At 40.2% G+C, this 17,644-nt stretch overlaps 1 long non-coding RNA gene across 14 annotated transcripts; it reads left to right on the top strand.

Annotated features, from left to right (window-relative positions):
- Window positions 1-78: 78 nt before the first annotated feature.
- Window positions 79-11,262, top strand: LOC127724639 (uncharacterized). 14 transcript variants are annotated; one of them, XR_007992632.1, is made up of 7 exons: window positions 751-859; window positions 2,107-2,817; window positions 5,314-6,024; window positions 6,558-6,735; window positions 7,451-8,342; window positions 8,698-8,875; window positions 10,303-10,447. It is a non-coding gene; the product is annotated as an uncharacterized LOC127724639 (long non-coding RNA). The 14 variants fall into 14 exon arrangements; XR_007992633.1 differs by lacking the exon at window positions 10,303-10,447 and adding an exon at window positions 9,769-9,851; XR_007992631.1 differs by lacking the exon at window positions 10,303-10,447 and adding an exon at window positions 9,234-9,515.
- Window positions 11,263-17,644: the final 6,382 nt, after the last annotated feature.

The raw sequence follows: 17,644 nt of genomic DNA, 5'->3' as shown, positions 1-17,644 counted from the left end.
GCTCTGATTCATTACCTTTCATTTGAGCTATGTCCGGTGTCGAACTTTGCCGTACGGAGCTGGCGAGACTTGGCGGAAGAATGTACGGTGGAAACGTAAAAAAAAAAATAATACCAACTTTGAACCCCTTCAATTCCCAGAAGGTCCTAACCCCCAAAAAATCATTTCAGTGGGTCCTGCTCTGATTCATTACCTTTCATTTGAGCTATGTCCGATGACGAACTTTGCCGTACGGAGCTGGCGAGACTTGCCGAAAGAATGTACGGTGGAAACGTAAAAAAAAAAATAATACCAACTTTGAACCCCTTCAATTCCCAGAAGGTCCTAACCCCCCAAAAAACCATTTCAGTGGGTCCTTCTCTGATTCATTACCTTTCATTTGAGTTATATCCGGTGTCGAACTTTGCCGTACGGAGCTGGCGAGACTTGCCGAAAGAATGTACGGTGGAAACGTAAAAAAAAAAAAAAAAATACCAACTTTGAACCCCTTCAATTCCCAGAAGGTCCTAACCCCCAAAAAATCATTTCAGTGGGTCCTGCTCTGATTCATTACCTTTCATTTGAGCTATGTCCGGTGTCGAACTTTGCCGTACTGAGCTGGTGAGACTTGCAGAAAGAATGTACGGTGGAAACGTAAAAAAAAAAATAATACCAACTTTGAACCCCTTCAATTCCCAGAAGGTCCTAACCCCCAAAAAATCATTTCAGTGGGTCCTGCTCTGATTCATTACCTTTCATTTGAGCTATGTCCGGTGTCGAACTTTGCCGTACGGAGCTGGCGAGACTTGCCGGAAGAATGTACGGTGGAAACGTAAAAAAAAAAATAATACCAACTTTGAACCCCTTCAATTCCCAGAAGGTCCTAACCCCCAAAAAATCATTTCAGTGGGTCCTGCTCTGATTCATTACCTTTCATTTGAGCTATGTCCGGTGACGAACTTTGCCGTACGGAGCTGGCGAGACTTGCCGAAAGAATGTACGGTGGAAACGTAAAAAAAAAAATAATACCAACTTTGAACCCCTTCAATTCCCAGAAGGTCCTAACCCCCAAAAAACCATTTCAGTGGGTCCTGCTCTGATTCATTACCTTTCATTTGAGCTATGTCCGGTGTCGAACTTTGCCGTACGGAGCTGGCGAGACTTGCCGAAAGAATGTACGGTGGAAACGTAAAAAAAAAAAAAAATACCAACTTTGAACCCCTTCAATTCCCAGAAGGTCCTAACCCCCAAAAAATCATTTCAGTGGGTCCTGCTCTGATTCATTACCTTTCATTTGAGCTATGTCCGGTGTCGAACTTTGCCGTACGGAGCTGGCGAGACTTGCCGAAAGAATGTACGGTGGAAACGTAAAAAAAAAATAATACCAACTTTGAACCCCTTCAATTTCCAGAAGGTCCTAACCCCCCAAAAAACCATTTCAGTGGGTCCTTCTCTGATTCATTACCTTTCATTTGAGCTATGTCCGGTGTCGAACTTTGCCGTACGGAGCTGGCGAGACTTGCCGAAAGAATGTACGGTGGAAACGTAAAAAAAAAAAAAAATACCAACTTTGAACCCCTTCAATTCCCAGAAGGTCCTAACCCCCAAAAAAACATTTCAGTGGGTCCTGCTCTGATTCATTACCTTTCATTTGAGCTATGTCCGGTGTCGAACTTTGCCGTACTGAGCTGGTGAGACTTGCAGAAAGAATGTACGGTGGAAACGTAAAAAAAAAAATAATACCAACTTTGAAAACCTTCAATTCCCAGAAGGTCCTAACCCCCAAAAAATCATTTCAGTGGGTCCTGCTCTGATTCATTACCTTTCATTTGAGCTATGTCCGGTGTCGAACTTTGCCGTACGGAGCTGGCGAGACTTGCCGGAAGAATGTACGGTGGAAACGTAAAAAAAAAAGATAATACCAACTTTGAACCCCTTCAATTCCCAGAAGGTCCTAACCCCCAAAAAATCATTTCAGTGGGTCCTGCTCTGATTCATTACCTTTCATTTGAGCTATGTCCGGTGACGAATTTTGCCGTACGGAGCTGGCGAGACTTGCCGAAAGAATGTACGGTGGAAACGTAAAAAAAAATGATACCAACTTTGAACCCCTTCAATTCCCAGAAGGTCCTAACCCCCAAAAAACCATTTCAGTGGGTCCTGCTCTGATTCATTACCTTTCATTTGAGCTATGTCCGGTGTCGAACTTTGCCGTACGGAGCTAACGAGACTTGCCGGAAGAATGTACGGTGGAAACGTAAAAAAAAAATAATACCAACTTTGAACCCCTTCAATTTCCAGAAGGTCCTAACCCCCAAAAAATCATTTCAGTGGGTCCTGCTCTGATTCATTACCTTTCATTTGAGCTATGTCCGGTGTCGAACTTTGCCGTACGGAGCTGGCGAGACTTGCCGAAAGAATGTACTGTGGAAACGTAAAAAAAAAAATAATACCAACTTTGAACCCCTTCAATTCCCAGAAGGTCCTAACCCCCAAAAAATCATTTCAGTGGGTCCTGCTCTGATTCATTACCTTTCATTTGAGCTATGTCCGGTGTCGAACTTTGCCGTACGGAGCTGGCGAGACTTGCCGGAAGAATGTACGGTGGAAACGTAAAAAAAAAAATAATACCAACTTTGAACCCCTTCAATTCCCAGAAGGTCCTAACCCCCAAAAAATCATTTCAGTGGATCCTGCTCTGATTCATTACCTTTCATTTGAGCTATGTCCGGTGACGAGCTTTGCCGTACGGAGCTGGCGAGACTTGCCGAAAGAATGTACGGTGGAAACGTAAAAAAAAAAATAATACCAACTTTGAACCCCTTCAATTCCCAGAAGGTCCTAACCCCCCAAAAAACCATTTCAGTGGGTCCTTCTCTGATTCATTACCTTTCATTTGAGCTATGTCCGGTGTCGAACTTTGCCGTACGGAACTGGCGAGACTTGCCGAAAAAATGTACGGTGGAAACGTAAAAAAAAAAAAAATACCAACTTTGAACCCCTTCAATTCCCAGAAGGTCCTAACCCCCAAAAAATCATTTCAGTGGGTCCTGCTCTGATTCATTACCTTTCATTTGAGCTATGTCCGGTGTCGAACTTTGCCGTACTGAGCTGGTGAGACTTGCAGAAAGAATGTACGGTGGAAACGTAAAAAAAAAATAATACCAACTTTGAACCCCTTCAATTCCCAGAAGGTCCTAACCCCCAAAAAATCATTTCAGTGGGTCCTGCTCTGATTCATTACCTTTCATTTGAGCTATGTCCGGTGTCGAACTTTGCCGTACGGAGCTGGGGAGACTTGCCGGAAGAATGTACGGTGGAAACGTAAAAAAAAAAATAATACCAACTTTGAACCCCTTCAATTCCCAGAAGGTCCTAACCCCCAAAAAATCATTTCAGTGGGTCCTGCTCTGATTCATTACCTTTCATTTGAGCTATGTCCGGTGACGAACTTTGCCGTACGGAGCTGGCGAGACTTGCCGAAAGAATGTACGGTGGAAACGTAAAAAAAAAAATAATACCAACTTTGAACCCCTTCAATTCCCAGAAGGTCCTAACCCCCCCAAAAAACCATTTCAGTGGGTCCTTCTCTGATTCATTACCTTTCATTTGAGCTATGTCCGGTGTCGAACTTTGCCGTACGGAGCTGGCGAGACTTAAAGAAAGAATGTACGGTGGAAACGTAAAAAAAAAAAAAAATACCAACTTTGAACCCCTTCAATTCCCAGAAGGTCCTAACCCCCAAAAAATCATTTCAGTGGGTCCTGCTCTGATTCATTACCTTTCATTTGAGCTATGTCCGGTGTCGAACTTTGCCGTACTGAGCTGGTGAGACTTGCAGAAAGAATGTACGGTGGAAACGTAAAAAAAAAAATAATACCAACTTTGAACCCCTTCAATTCCCAGAAGGTCCTAACCCCCAAAAAATCATTTCAGTGGGTCCTGCTCTGATTCATTACCTTTCATTTGAGCTATGTCCGGTGTCGAACTTTGCCGTACGGAGCTGGCGAGACTTGCCGGAAAAATGTACGGTGGAAACGTAAAAAAAAAAATAATACCAACTTTGAACCCCTTCAATTCCCAGAAGGTCCTAACCCCCAAAAAATCATTTCAGTGGGTCCTGCTCTGATTCATTACCTTTCATTTGAGCTATGTCCGGTGACGAACTTTGCCGTACGGAGCTGGCGAGATTTGCCAAAAGAATGTACGGTGGAAACGTAAAAAAAAAAATAATACCAACTTTGAACCCCTTCAATTCCCAGAAGGTCCTAACCCCCAAAAAACCATTTCAGTGGGTCCTGCTCTGATTCATTACCTTTCATTTGAGCTATGTCCGGTGTCGAACTTTGCCGTACGGAGCTGGCGAGACTTGCCGAAAGAATGTACGGTGGAAACGTAAAAAAAAAAAAAAATACCAACTTTGAACCCCTTCAATTCCCAGAAGGTCCTAACCCCCAAAAAATCATTTCAGTGGGTCCTGCTCTGATTCATTACCTTTCATTTGAGCTATGTCCGGTGTCGAACTTTGCCGTACGGAGCTGGCGAGACTTGCCGAAAGAATGTACGGTGGAAACGTAAAAAAAAAATAATACCAACTTTGAACCCCTTCAATTTCCAGAAGGTCCTAACCCCCCAAAAAACCATTTCAGTGGGTCCTTCTCTGATTCATTACCTTTCATTTGAGCTATGTCCGGTGTCGAACTTTGCCGTACGGAGCTGGCGAGACTTGCCGAAAGAATGTACGGTGGAAACGTAAAAAAAAAAAAAAATACCAACTTTGAACCCCTTCAATTCCCAGAAGGTCCTAACCCCCAAAAAAACATTTCAGTGGGTCCTGCTCTGATTCATTACCTTTCATTTGAGCTATGTCCGGTGTCGAACTTTGCCGTACTGAGCTGGTGAGACTTGCAGAAAGAATGTACGGTGGAAACGTAAAAAAAAAAATAATACCAACTTTGAAAACCTTCAATTCCCAGAAGATCCTAACCCCCAAAAAATCATTTCAGTGGGTCCTGCTCTGATTCATTACCTTTCATTTGAGCTATGTCCGGTGTCGAACTTTGCCGTACGGAGCTGGCGAGACTTGCCGGAAGAATGTACGGTGGAAACGTAAAAAAAAAAGATAATACCAACTTTGAACCCCTTCAATTCCCAGAAGGTCCTAACCCCCAAAAAATCATTTCAGTGGGTCCTGCTCTGATTCATTACCTTTCATTTGAGCTATGTCCGGTGACGAATTTTGCCGTACGGAGCTGGCGAGACTTGCCGAAAGAATGTACGGTGGAAACGTAAAAAAAAATGATACCAACTTTGAACCCCTTCAATTCCCAGAAGGTCCTAACCCCCAAAAAACCATTTCAGTGGGTCCTGCTCTGATTCATTACCTTTCATTTGAGCTATGTCCGGTGTCGAACTTTGCCGTACGGAGCTAACGAGACTTGCCGGAAGAATGTACGGTGGAAACGTAAAAAAAAAATAATACCAACTTTGAACCCCTTCAATTTCCAGAAGGTCCTAACCCCCAAAAAATCATTTCAGTGGGTCCTGCTCTGATTCATTACCTTTCATTTGAGCTATGTCCGGTGTCGAACTTTGCCGTACGGAGCTGGCGAGACTTGCCGAAAGAATGTACTGTGGAAACGTAAAAAAAAAAATAATACCAACTTTGAACCCCTTCAATTCCCAGAAGGTCCTAACCCCCAAAAAATCATTTCAGTGGGTCCTGCTCTGATTCATTACCTTTCATTTGAGCTATGTCCGGTGTCGAACTTTGCCGTACGGAGCTGGCGAGACTTGCCGGAAGAATGTACGGTGGAAACGTAAAAAAAAAAATAATACCAACTTTGAACCCCTTCAATTCCCAGAAGGTCCTAACCCCCAAAAAATCATTTCAGTGGATCCTGCTCTGATTCATTACCTTTCATTTGAGCTATGTCCGGTGACGAACTTTGCCGTACGGAGCTGGCGAGACTTGCCGAAAGAATGTACGGTGGAAACGTAAAAAAAAAAATAATACCAACTTTGAACCCCTTCAATTCCCAGAAGGTCCTAACCCCCCAAAAAACCATTTCAGTGGGTCCTTCTCTGATTCATTACCTTTCATTTGAGCTATGTCCGGTGTCGAACTTTGCCGTACGGAACTGGAGAGACTTGCAGAAAGAATGTACGGTGGAAACGTAAAAAAAAAAAAAATACCAACTTTGAACCCCTTCAATTCCCAGAAGGTCCTAACCCCCAAAAAATCATTTCAGTGGGTCCTGCTCTGATTCATTACCTTTCATTTGAGCTATGTCCGGTGTCGAACTTTGCCGTACTGAGCTGGTGAGACTTGCAGAAAGAATGTACGGTGGAAACGTAAAAAAAAAATAATACCAACTTTGAACCCCTTCAATTCCCAGAAGGTCCTAACCCCCAAAAAATCATTTCAGTGGGTCCTGCTCTGATTCATTACCTTTCATTTGAGCTATGTCCGGTGTCGAACTTTGCCGTACGGAGCTGGCGAGACTTGCCGGAAGAATGTACGGTGGAAACGTAAAAAAAAAATAATACCAACTTTGAACCCCTTCAATTCCCAGAAGGTCCTAACCCCCAAAAAATCATTTCAGTGGGTCCTGCTCTGATTCATTACCTTTCATTTGAGCTATGTCCGGTGACGAACTTTGCCGTACGGAGCTGGCGAGACTTGCCGAAAGAATGTACGGTGGAAACGTAAAAAAAAAAATAATACCAACTTTGAACCCCTTCAATTCCCAGAAGGTCCTAACCCCCCCAAAAAACCATTTCAGTGGGTCCTTCTCTGATTCATTACCTTTCATTTGAGCTATGTCCGGTGTCGAACTTTGCCGTACGGAGCTGGCGAGACTTAAAGAAAGAATGTACGGTGGAAACGTAAAAAAAAAAAAAAATACCAACTTTGAACCCCTTCAATTCCCAGAAGGTCCTAACCCCCAAAAAATCATTTCAGTGGGTCCTGCTCTGATTCATTACCTTTCATTTGAGCTATGTCCGGTGTCGAACTTTGCCGTACTGAGCTGGTGAGACTTGCAGAAAGAATGTACGGTGGAAACGTAAAAAAAAAAATAATACCAACTTTGAACCCCTTCAATTCCCAGAAGGTCCTAACCCCCAAAAAATCATTTCAGTGGGTCCTGCTCTGATTCATTACCTTTCATTTGAGCTATGTCCGGTGTCGAACTTTGCCGTACGGAGCTGGCGAGACTTGCCGGAAAAATGTACGGTGGAAACGTAAAAAAAAAAATAATACCAACTTTGAACCCCTTCAATTCCCAGAAGGTCCTAACCCCCAAAAAATCATTTCAGTGGGTCCTGCTCTGATTCATTACCTTTCATTTGAGCTATGTCCGGTGACGAACTTTGCCGTACGGAGCTGGCGAGATTTGCCAAAAGAATGTACGGTGGAAACGTAAAAAAAAAAATAATACCAACTTTGAACCCCTTCAATTCCCAGAAGGTCCTAACCCCCAAAAAACCATTTCAGTGGGTCCTGCTCTGATTCATTACCTTTCATTTGAGCTATGTCCGGTGTCGAACTTTGCCGTACGGAGCTGGCGAGGCTTGCCGGAAGAATGTACGGTGGAAACGTAAAAAAAAAAATAATACCAACTTTGAACCCCTTCAATTCCCAGAAGGTCCTAACCCCCAAAAAATCATTTCAGTGGGTCCTGCTCTGATTCATTACCTTTCATTTGAGCTATGTCCGGTGACGAACTTTGCCGTACGGAGCTGGCGAGACTTGCCGAAAGAATGTACGGTGGAAACGTAAAAAAAAAAAATAATACCAACTTTGAACCCCTTCAATTCCCAGAAGGTCCTAACCCCCAAAAAATCATTTCAGTGGGTCCTTCTCTGATTCATTACCTTTCATTTGAGCTATGTCCGGTGTCGAACTTTGCCGTACGGAGCTGGCGAGACTTGCCGAAAAAATGTACGGTGGAAACGTAAAAAAAAAAAAAAATACCAACTTTGAACCCCTTCAATTCCCAGAAGGTCCTAACCCCCAAAAAATCATTTCAGTGGGTCCTGCTCTGATTCATTACCTTTCATTTGAGCTATGTCCGGTGTCGAACTTTGCCGTACTGAGCTGGTGAGACTTGCAGAAAGAATGTACGGTGGAAACGTAAAAAAAAAAATAATACCAACTTTGAACCCCTTCAATTCCCAGAAGGTCCTAACCTCCAAAAAATCATTTCAGTGGGTCCTGCTCTGATTCATTACCTTTCATTTGAGCTATGTCCGGTGTCGAACTTTGCCGTACGGAGCTGGCGAGACTTGCCGGAAGAATGTACGGTGGAAACGTAAAAAAAAAAATAATACCAACTTTGAACCCCTTCAATTCCCAGAAGGTCGTAACCCCCAAAAAATCATTTCAGTGGGTCCTGCTCTGATTTATTACCTATCATTTGAGCTATGTCCGGTGACGAATTTTGCCGTACGGAGCTGGCGAGACTTGCCGAAAGAATGTACGGTGGAAAAGTAAAAAAAAAAATAATACCAACTTTGAACCCCTTCAATTCCCAGAAGGTCCTAACCCCCAAAAAATCATTTCAGTGGGTCCTGCTCTGATTCATTACCTTTCATTTGAGCTATTTCCGGTGTCGAACTTTGCCGTACGGAGCTGGCGAGACTTGCCGGAAGAATGTACGGTGGAAACGTAAAAAAAAAATAATACCAACTTTGAACCCCTTCAATTCCCAGAAGGTCCTAACCCCCAAAAAATCATTTCAGTGGGTCCTGCTCTGATTCATTACCTTTCATTTGAGCTATGTCCGGTGACGAACTTTGCCGTACGGAGCTGGCGAGACTTGCCGAAAGAATGTACGGTGGAAACGTAAAAAAAAAAATAATACCAACTTTGAACCCCTTCAATTCCCAGAAGGTCCTAACCCCCCAAAAAACCATTTCAGTGGGTCCTTGTCTGATTCATTACCTTTCATTTGAGCTATGTCCGGTGTCGAACTTTGCCGTACGGAGCTGGCGAGACTTGCCGAAAGAATGTATGGTGGAAACGTAAAAAAAAAAAAAAATACCAACTTTGAACCCCTTCAATTCCCAGAAGGTCCTAACCCCCAAAAAATCATTTCAGTGGGTCCTGCTCTGATTCATTACCTTTCATTTGAGCTATGTCCGGTGACAAACTTTGCCGTACGGAGCTGGCGAGACTTGCCGAAAGAATGTACGGTGGAAACGTAAAAAAAAAAATAATACCAACTTTGAACCCCTTCAATTCCCAGAAGGTCCTAACCCCCAAAAAACCATTTCAGTGGGTCCTGCTCTGATTCATTACCTTTCATTTGAGCTATGTCCGGTGTCGAACTTTGCCGTACGGAGCTGGCGAGACTTGCCGGAAGAATGTACGGTGGAAACGTAAAAAAAAAAAATAATACCAACTTTGAACCCCTTCAATTCCCAGAAGGTCCTAACCCCCAAAAAATCATTTCAGTGGGTCCTGCTCTGATTCATTACCTTTCATTTGAGCTATGTCCGGTGTCAAACTTTGCCGTACGGAGCTGGCGAGACTTGCCAGAAGAATGTACGGTGGAAACGTAAAAAAAAAAATAATACCAACTTTGAACCCCTTCAATTCCCAGAAGGTCCTAACCCCCAAAAAATCATTTCAGTGGGTCCTGCTCTGATTCATTACCTTTCATTTGAGCTATGTCCGGTGACAAACTTTGCCGTACGGAGCTGGCGAGACTTGCCGAAAGAATGTACGGTGGAAACGTAAAAAAAAAAATAATACCAACTTTGAACCCCTTCAATTCCCAGAAGGTCCTAACCCCCAAAAAACCATTTCAGTGGGTCCTGCTCTGATTCATTACCTTTCATTTGAGCTATGTCCGGTGTCGAACTTTGCCGTACTGAGCTGGTGAGACTTGCAGAAAGAATGTATGGTGGAAACGTAAAAAAAAAAATAATACCAACTTTGAACCCCTTCAATTCCCAGAAGGTCCTAACCCCCAACAAATCATTTCAGTGGGTCCTGCTCTGATTCATTACCTTTCATTTGAGCTATGTCCGGTGTCAAACTTTGCCGTACGGAGCTGGCGAGACTTGCCGGAAGAATGTACGGTGGAAACGTAAAAAAAAAAATAATACCAACTTTGAACCCCTTCAATTCCCAGAAGGTCCTAACCCCCAAAAAATCATTTCAGTGGGTCCTGCTCTGATTCATTACCTTTCATTTGAGCTATGTCCGGTGACAAACTTTGCCGTACGGAGCTGGCGAGACTTGCCGAAAGAATGTACGGTGGAAACGTAAAAAAAAAAATAATACCAACTTTGAACCCCTTCAATTCCCAGAAGGTCCTAACCCCCAAAAAACCATTTCAGTGGGTCCTGCTCTGATTCATTACCTTTCATTTGAGCTATGTCCGGTGTCGAACTTTGCCGTACGGAGCTGGTGAGACTTGCCGAAAGAATGTACGGTGGAAACGTAAAATAAAAATAATACCAATTTTGAACCCCTTCAATTTCCAGAAGGTCCTAACCCCCAAAAAATCATTTCAGTGGGTCCTGCTCTGATTCATTACCTTTCATTTGAGCTATGTCCGGTGTCGAACATTGCCGTACGGAGCTGGCGAGACTTGCCGAAAGAATGTACGGTGGAAACGTAAAAAAAAAAATAATACCAACTTTGAACCCCTTCAATTCCCAGAAGGTCCTAACCTCCCAAAAAACCATTTCAGTGGGTCCTTCTCTGATTCATTACCTTTCATTTGAGCTATGTCCGGTGTCGAACTTTGCCGTACGGAGCTGGCGAGACTTGCCGAAAGAATGTACGGTGGAAACGTAAAAAAAAAAAAATACCAACTTTGAACCCCTTCAATTCCCAGAAGGTCCTAACCCCCAAAAAATCATTTCAGTGGGTCCTGCTCTGATTCATTACCTTTCATTTGAGCTATGTCCGGTGTCGAACTTTGCCGTACTGAGCTGGTGAGACTTGCAGAAAGAATGTACGGTGGAAACGTAAAAAAAAAAATAATACCAACTTTGAACCCCTTCAATTCCCAGAAGGTCCTAACCCCCAAAAAATCATTTCAGTGGGTCCTGCTCTGATTCATTACCTTTCATTTGAGCTATGTCCGGTGTCGAACTTTGCCGTACTGAGCTGGTGAGACTTGCAGAAAGAATGTACGGTGGAAACGTAAAAAAAAAAATAATACCAACTTTGAACCCCTTCAATTCCCAGAAGGTCCTAACCCCCAAAAAATCATTTCAGTGGGTCCTGCTCTGATTCATTACCTTTCATTTGAGCTATGTCCGGTGTCGAACTTTGCCGTACGGAGCTGGTGAGACTTGCAGAAAGAATGTACGGTGGAAACGTAAAAAAAAAAATAATACCAACTTTGAACCCCTTCAATTCCCAGAAGGTCCTAACCCCCAACAAATCATTTCAGTGGGTCCTGCTCTGATTCATTACCTTTCATTTGAGCTATGTCCGGTGTCGAACTTTGCCGTACTGAGCTGGTGAGACTTGCAGAAAGAATGTACGGTGGAAACGTAAAAAAAAAATAATACCAACTTTGAACCCCTTCAATTCCCAGAAGGTCCTAACCCCCAAAAAATCATTTCAGTGGGTCCTGCTCTGATTCATTACCTTTCATTTGAGCTATGTCCGGTGTCGAACTTTGCCGTACGGAGCTGGCGAGACTTGCCGAAAGAATGTACGGTGGAAACGTAAAAAAAAAAATAATACCAACTTTGAACCCCTTCAATTCCCAGAAGGTGCTAACCCCCAAAAAATCATTTCAGTGGCTTTTGCTCTGATTCATTACCTTTCATTTGAGCCATGTCCGGTAAAGAACTTTGCCGTACGAAGCTGGCGAGGCCTACCGAAAGAGTGTAGGGTGGACACGTATTTTTTTTTTAACAACTTTGAACCCCTATAATTCCCGAATGGGCCTAACCCCCAAAAAATCATTAAAGAGGGCTCTGCTCTGATTTATTACCTTTTATTTGAACCATGTCCGGTGTCAAACTTTGCCGTACGAAGGTGGCGAGGCTTGCCGAAAGAAAACCAGTGGGCCCTGCTCTGACTTTTTAGGAATGGGTACTCATTACCAAACATGTATTCAGATAAATTAAAAATAGGGTAGTTCTGAAATAACTTGAATCATGTATTAGTCTTTTAAATAATTCTAGTAATTCCAGGGACTCTTTAATCGGTATCATGTACGTCATTATTTTTTTTCGTGAATTGTCCTTCATAAATTATCTGTTCTTATATTATGAAATGAGCAAATTTTGCCATATCGATGAATTTCGGTTGCACTACTGTAAATATAGATACTTACTATATCTGACGATATACCACTTTTAATTAGAAGTTTCATAAATTCAATGAAATAATATATAACCATGCATCTGAATCAATTTTCTGAATTTAACCCTTATCAGGAAAGCTAATATTTGACAGCCAAGGATATGTCGGATCCGAAACATTTGAAGAGTTATAAAACAGTTTATTGTCTGGTAGGTCTCATTCCTTAAAAGTGGACGGGATTGTAGTTATGACATTTGGAACATATCCGCTATCATTTATGAAACGGAAAATTATTCTATTACGTTCTACCAACTCGTGATGGCATCAGTAAAATTAACGAATTGATGTTACTGATTCTCAAATAATATGTGAATTTCACAAACCCGTTCTAAACATTGCAAAGGTCTATTAATTTTGGAATACCATAAAATCGGTCCCTCTATACATAAAGGAGAGCTGATAAATGTTCTCATTTTGATCCTGCAATGGCAAAAAAATGTAAACTTATTCATGAGTTTCCCTACTATGTTAATATAATTGAAACCTGACAACTGAATGGGTTTTGTTTTGTGTGATACGTCTTGTTCGGTCTTTTGATTTCCATGTTGTTATATTTTTAGAGACTGTGTGTTGATTGTTTGTTTGCATGATATTATCAGTTAGTTGTCGACTTTTGCTCTTTATGGACTGGTCCTTGTTTTATTCGTAAAAAAGCCCAAGAAGAAACAAGATTATGTCATAATTTTCGTACCATATTCTTCCATAATAATGCTTAAATGCTTCGTAACAGATTCCACCATCTTCATCGTCGTCATAATTATTTTGAAACTATAATAGGAGAAAGTCATAAAACGGTTTTAAAACAACTCTTACAAAGTTACAGAATTGCATTGAACAGACATTTATATTAAAAACATGGCATTTGTACAAATAACACAATATTCAAATATATTGATCTTGATTGATTCCAAATGATTTTATGAAAGTTTATTTCTTGTACAAATCGTCATCAACATCAAAATCAACCATTTTGTCTACAAAAGTTACGTCACATTATTATCATCAACATTATATCGGGTTCTCTATCCTCTATCAATAGCACCTTTATTATCACTATTAGTATGACCATAATCCTATAAGTATCATCATTACCATTACAAATAAAATCGTCCAATTCCTCTATGCCATCAAAATCATTATTATTATTGACCACTATTGATTAGCATCACAGATGAATTAACCATCACAAAGAATTGATAATCAGCAATACACACATTATTTCATTGGTCATTATTAGGAATATTTTAACACCATTACACATTATATCATTACAAATATTGTCACAATCACAATAAACATATCATAAACAATATTCAATATAACTGTCTTTCACATGACACATTCACATTTATAATAATTAAAACCATCCAAAACGTTATAAAAATAAACCAAATAACCAAAATTGTCACCATCTTTTCATCTCCATTGTACTTCAAATGTTCATCATTTTCATTAACATCATTACATATCCTACTCCTTCTCATTTCCTTCCTGCTCCTCTTTTACCTCCTCCTCCTCCTCCTCCTCCTCTTACTCCTCCTCCTCCTCCTCCTCCTCCTCCTCCTCCTCCTCATCATCATCATCATCATCATCATCATCATCATCATCATCATCATCATCATCATCATCATCATCACAGGCATTGTGAACAAAACATCGTTATAACAATCATCAGGACCAAATTAACACCTGCACAACCTTCATTATCGTGAACATCAGTATTGTGTTCAGCTCTGTTAACAAATATATACAACCATTATATTCATAAACATCACTATTGGCAATTAGAATTTTACTTCACCTTAATTGTGTTCAGTACTGTCAATACAATATATCTCAATTTTTATTAAAAACACAATTTTTGGCAACTAAAACGTTTACTTCTGGTAATTACTGTTAATTATACTTTACATCACCATAATCATGTTCAGCACTACCAAAAACGTTCCACCACAATCATAATCATATTTAGCACCATCAACATAAACGTACCACCATCAGAATCATTAACATCACCGTCGCTTATCAAAAATTTACGTCATCATCATCATGTTCAGCACCGTCAACAGAAACATACTACAATCAGAATCAAAATCCATATATTTCAGCAATCTTAACTTTACTTCACCATCGTGATATTCAGTACGGTAAACAAATGTATACTGCCATAATAATCATTCACATTAAGATGTTACCTCACCCTCATCATGTTTAACACCGTCAACGGAAACGTACCATCATCATAATAATAAAACTCACCATCGTAATGTTCAGCACCGTCACAATTGTCAAAAAATATATACTTCAACATAATCATGTTCAGCACCATCAACAAAATTGTATCTTCATCGTCATCTTGACATTTTAAACCTTACTTCTTTATGATCATTCTCATGAACAGAAATGTACCACCATCATAATCAATTACATAGCTTTCGGCAATTTAAACTTTACTTCACCATCGTGATGTTCAGCACCGCTAACAAATATATACTGGCATTGGCTACTACAACTTTATTTCAAGTTTCAACATATTCAGCACCGTCAACAGAAACGTCCCACCATCGTAATCATTAACATGACTGCCGTCAGTTTAACCGTGACCTCACCGTCATCATATCCAGTACCATCACCGGAAACGTACCACCATCGTAATCATTAACATCCTGCCGTCAGTTAAACCATTACTTCACCATCACCATGTTCAACACCGTCAACAGAAACGTATCACCATTATAATCATTATTGTCACTGTTGTCAATTAAAACTTAACTTCACCATCTTCATGTATAGCAACATCACCAAAAATGTATCTCCATCTTTGTCATTAACATCACTATTGTCAAGTAAAACGTTACTTCACCATCATCATGTTCAGCTTCATCAACAAAAATGTAACTTCCATCTTTGTCATTAACATCACTTTTTTCAAGTAAAACCTTACTTCACCATCGTCACTATCACCACAATGAACAGAAACGTACCACCATCATAATCAATTGCATATCTTTCGTGAATTAAAACTTTTTTCGCCATCGTCATGTTTAGCCCCGAACAAATATGTGCTACCATTATAATCATTAACATCACAATTGGCTATTTAAATTTTATTTCATCATTATCATGTTCAGCACCGTTAACGAAAACGTACCACCATCATAATCATTAACATCGCTGTCATCAGTTAAACTGTTTCTTCACCATCACCACGTTCAGCACAATTAACGGATTCGTACCACCATCATAATCATTAACATCGCTGTCGTCAGTTAAAACGTTGCCTCAACATCATCATTTTCAGCACCATCAACGAAAACGTATTACCATCATAATCATTAGCATCACTGTCATCAGTTAAAACGTAACATCACCATCTTCATGACAGCACCATCAACAGCAATATACCTCCATTTTCATCATTAACATCACTATTGTTAGCTGAAATTTTACTTCATCATAATCATGTTCAGCACCGTCAACAAAGTTTAAACACCATCTTTATCTTTAACATTTCTATTGTCGAGTAAAACTTTACTTCAACATAATCATGTTCAGCACCATCAACAAAAACGTATCCCCATCTTGATCATTGATATATATTTAGGCAATATAAACTTTACTTCACCATCATCATGCTAAGCACAATAACCAGAAACGTATCACCATTATAATCAATAACATATCTTTCGTCTATTTAACCCTACTTCAACATCAAAATTCTCAGCACTACCATAAAAATGTACCATCATCATAAAGTATCTTCATCTTTATCATTATTAACACCATAGTATTCAAACATAATACAGTAAACAGTTGTTACAGGTATGCAGAAATTTCGTTCTAACCCTCTTACGGATTAAAACAAAAGGATATCATGAAGTAACCTTTGAAATTTATCACTCTTCGCATTAATTCATCTTCAAATTCTTTCTTGCCTGTCTAAAACTTTGGATTTCTTCCTTTATGGCTTCACGACAGGAATACTCTGTCTTTGAGCAGATTTGTCTCATTTCAACAGTTGTGATGTTCTGGAACCGTCCAAGTATCTCTGCAATTACCTCCTTTCCCAAAACACATTCTACGTACCAGTTTGCGTACATAACATTTTGCTGCAGTTTAGTGTTCAGCTGCTTTGCATCAGAGAAAATTGATTGCTGGTATGGTAGTTTTAATGGACGTGTAACATGCATAAAGTAAGTATCAGATAAGTAAGTTTGGATTAAATAATAAACGTCCGGAGAGAGATATTCATCGGCAAAGCCTATCAAATCCTGTCGCTTCATATTGCATGGATTCTTTAAAAAGTTGTTATGCAAATCGTTACATACGTGTTTTCCCATAACAATATTGTAGACAACTGCATCCAAATCCTCAGTAAATATAATATTTTTTAGTCCAAATGAAAGATCAGTGTTTAAGTCATTTTTGTAAACTTTAATGATTTCTTTGAAGATATATTGCCTGATCTGTACAGGAGAAACGTGGTATTCCATCAATCTCCTGTCTTCCAATATCATCTTTTCATACAGGCATATCAATGGTCCACATGATGTTGAATCTGTCGGACTTGGAAATATTCCATTATCCATCAGGTTTTCCACTTTCCATACCGTTAGGTGGCTCTCGAAATGTTCCAGTAATATTTGATTGTTTAGAAATTTACAAAGGAGATCCAATACATCATGATTGGGGTCTTTTCCAAGTGGATCAAGATAATATATATATCTCTCTTTAGGTTTGATGACTATTAATACCCAGTGATTACTATCAACATTGGCAGGTACAAAAATTAAATCATTGTTCAACCAAGCTTTAGAAGTATCTGGTTTTCTCACGAAAGTTGACGAAAATGTAGCATTATACCACACAGCAGGAAGAAACATGTTATTTTCAGATTTCGATTTCAAAGTTTCTAAATAAGCATCAATATTCAGGTCGGAAAAGTCGTCCAACAAAAATCTGTTGGTCTCCTCTTTACTCAAATGAAGTGATCCAACACAAACCGGCACTTTGAAATTTTTGATAAGGTTTTTCTCTTCTTCACAGAGGAAAAGTGATAATGGATCGTTATCATTTTTACATATATATTGTTCCTTTATTAGTGCAAACTTGCTAGCCTCTGCTTCATATCCAGACTGCTTCGTGTTCTTTTCTAGAAACATAACACATTCATTGGTGTTACGAATTGCTTCGTAAACCTGACCTACGTTTATTTGGCAAACTGTTCCATGTCTTTCTACCAACAATATGTGTACTGCTTCCGATGCGTATTTAAAAATAACTGTTCCTGAGTTTGAGACGATTGCCCTTGGATTATATATC

This window comes from Mytilus californianus, unplaced genomic scaffold, assembly GCF_021869535.1.
Source record: "Mytilus californianus isolate M0D057914Y unplaced genomic scaffold, xbMytCali1.0.p SCAF_1, whole genome shotgun sequence".
In the NCBI taxonomy this organism is placed as follows: domain Eukaryota; kingdom Metazoa; phylum Mollusca; class Bivalvia; order Mytilida; family Mytilidae; genus Mytilus; species Mytilus californianus.
This window is presented reverse-complemented; position numbering and strand designations above follow the sequence as displayed.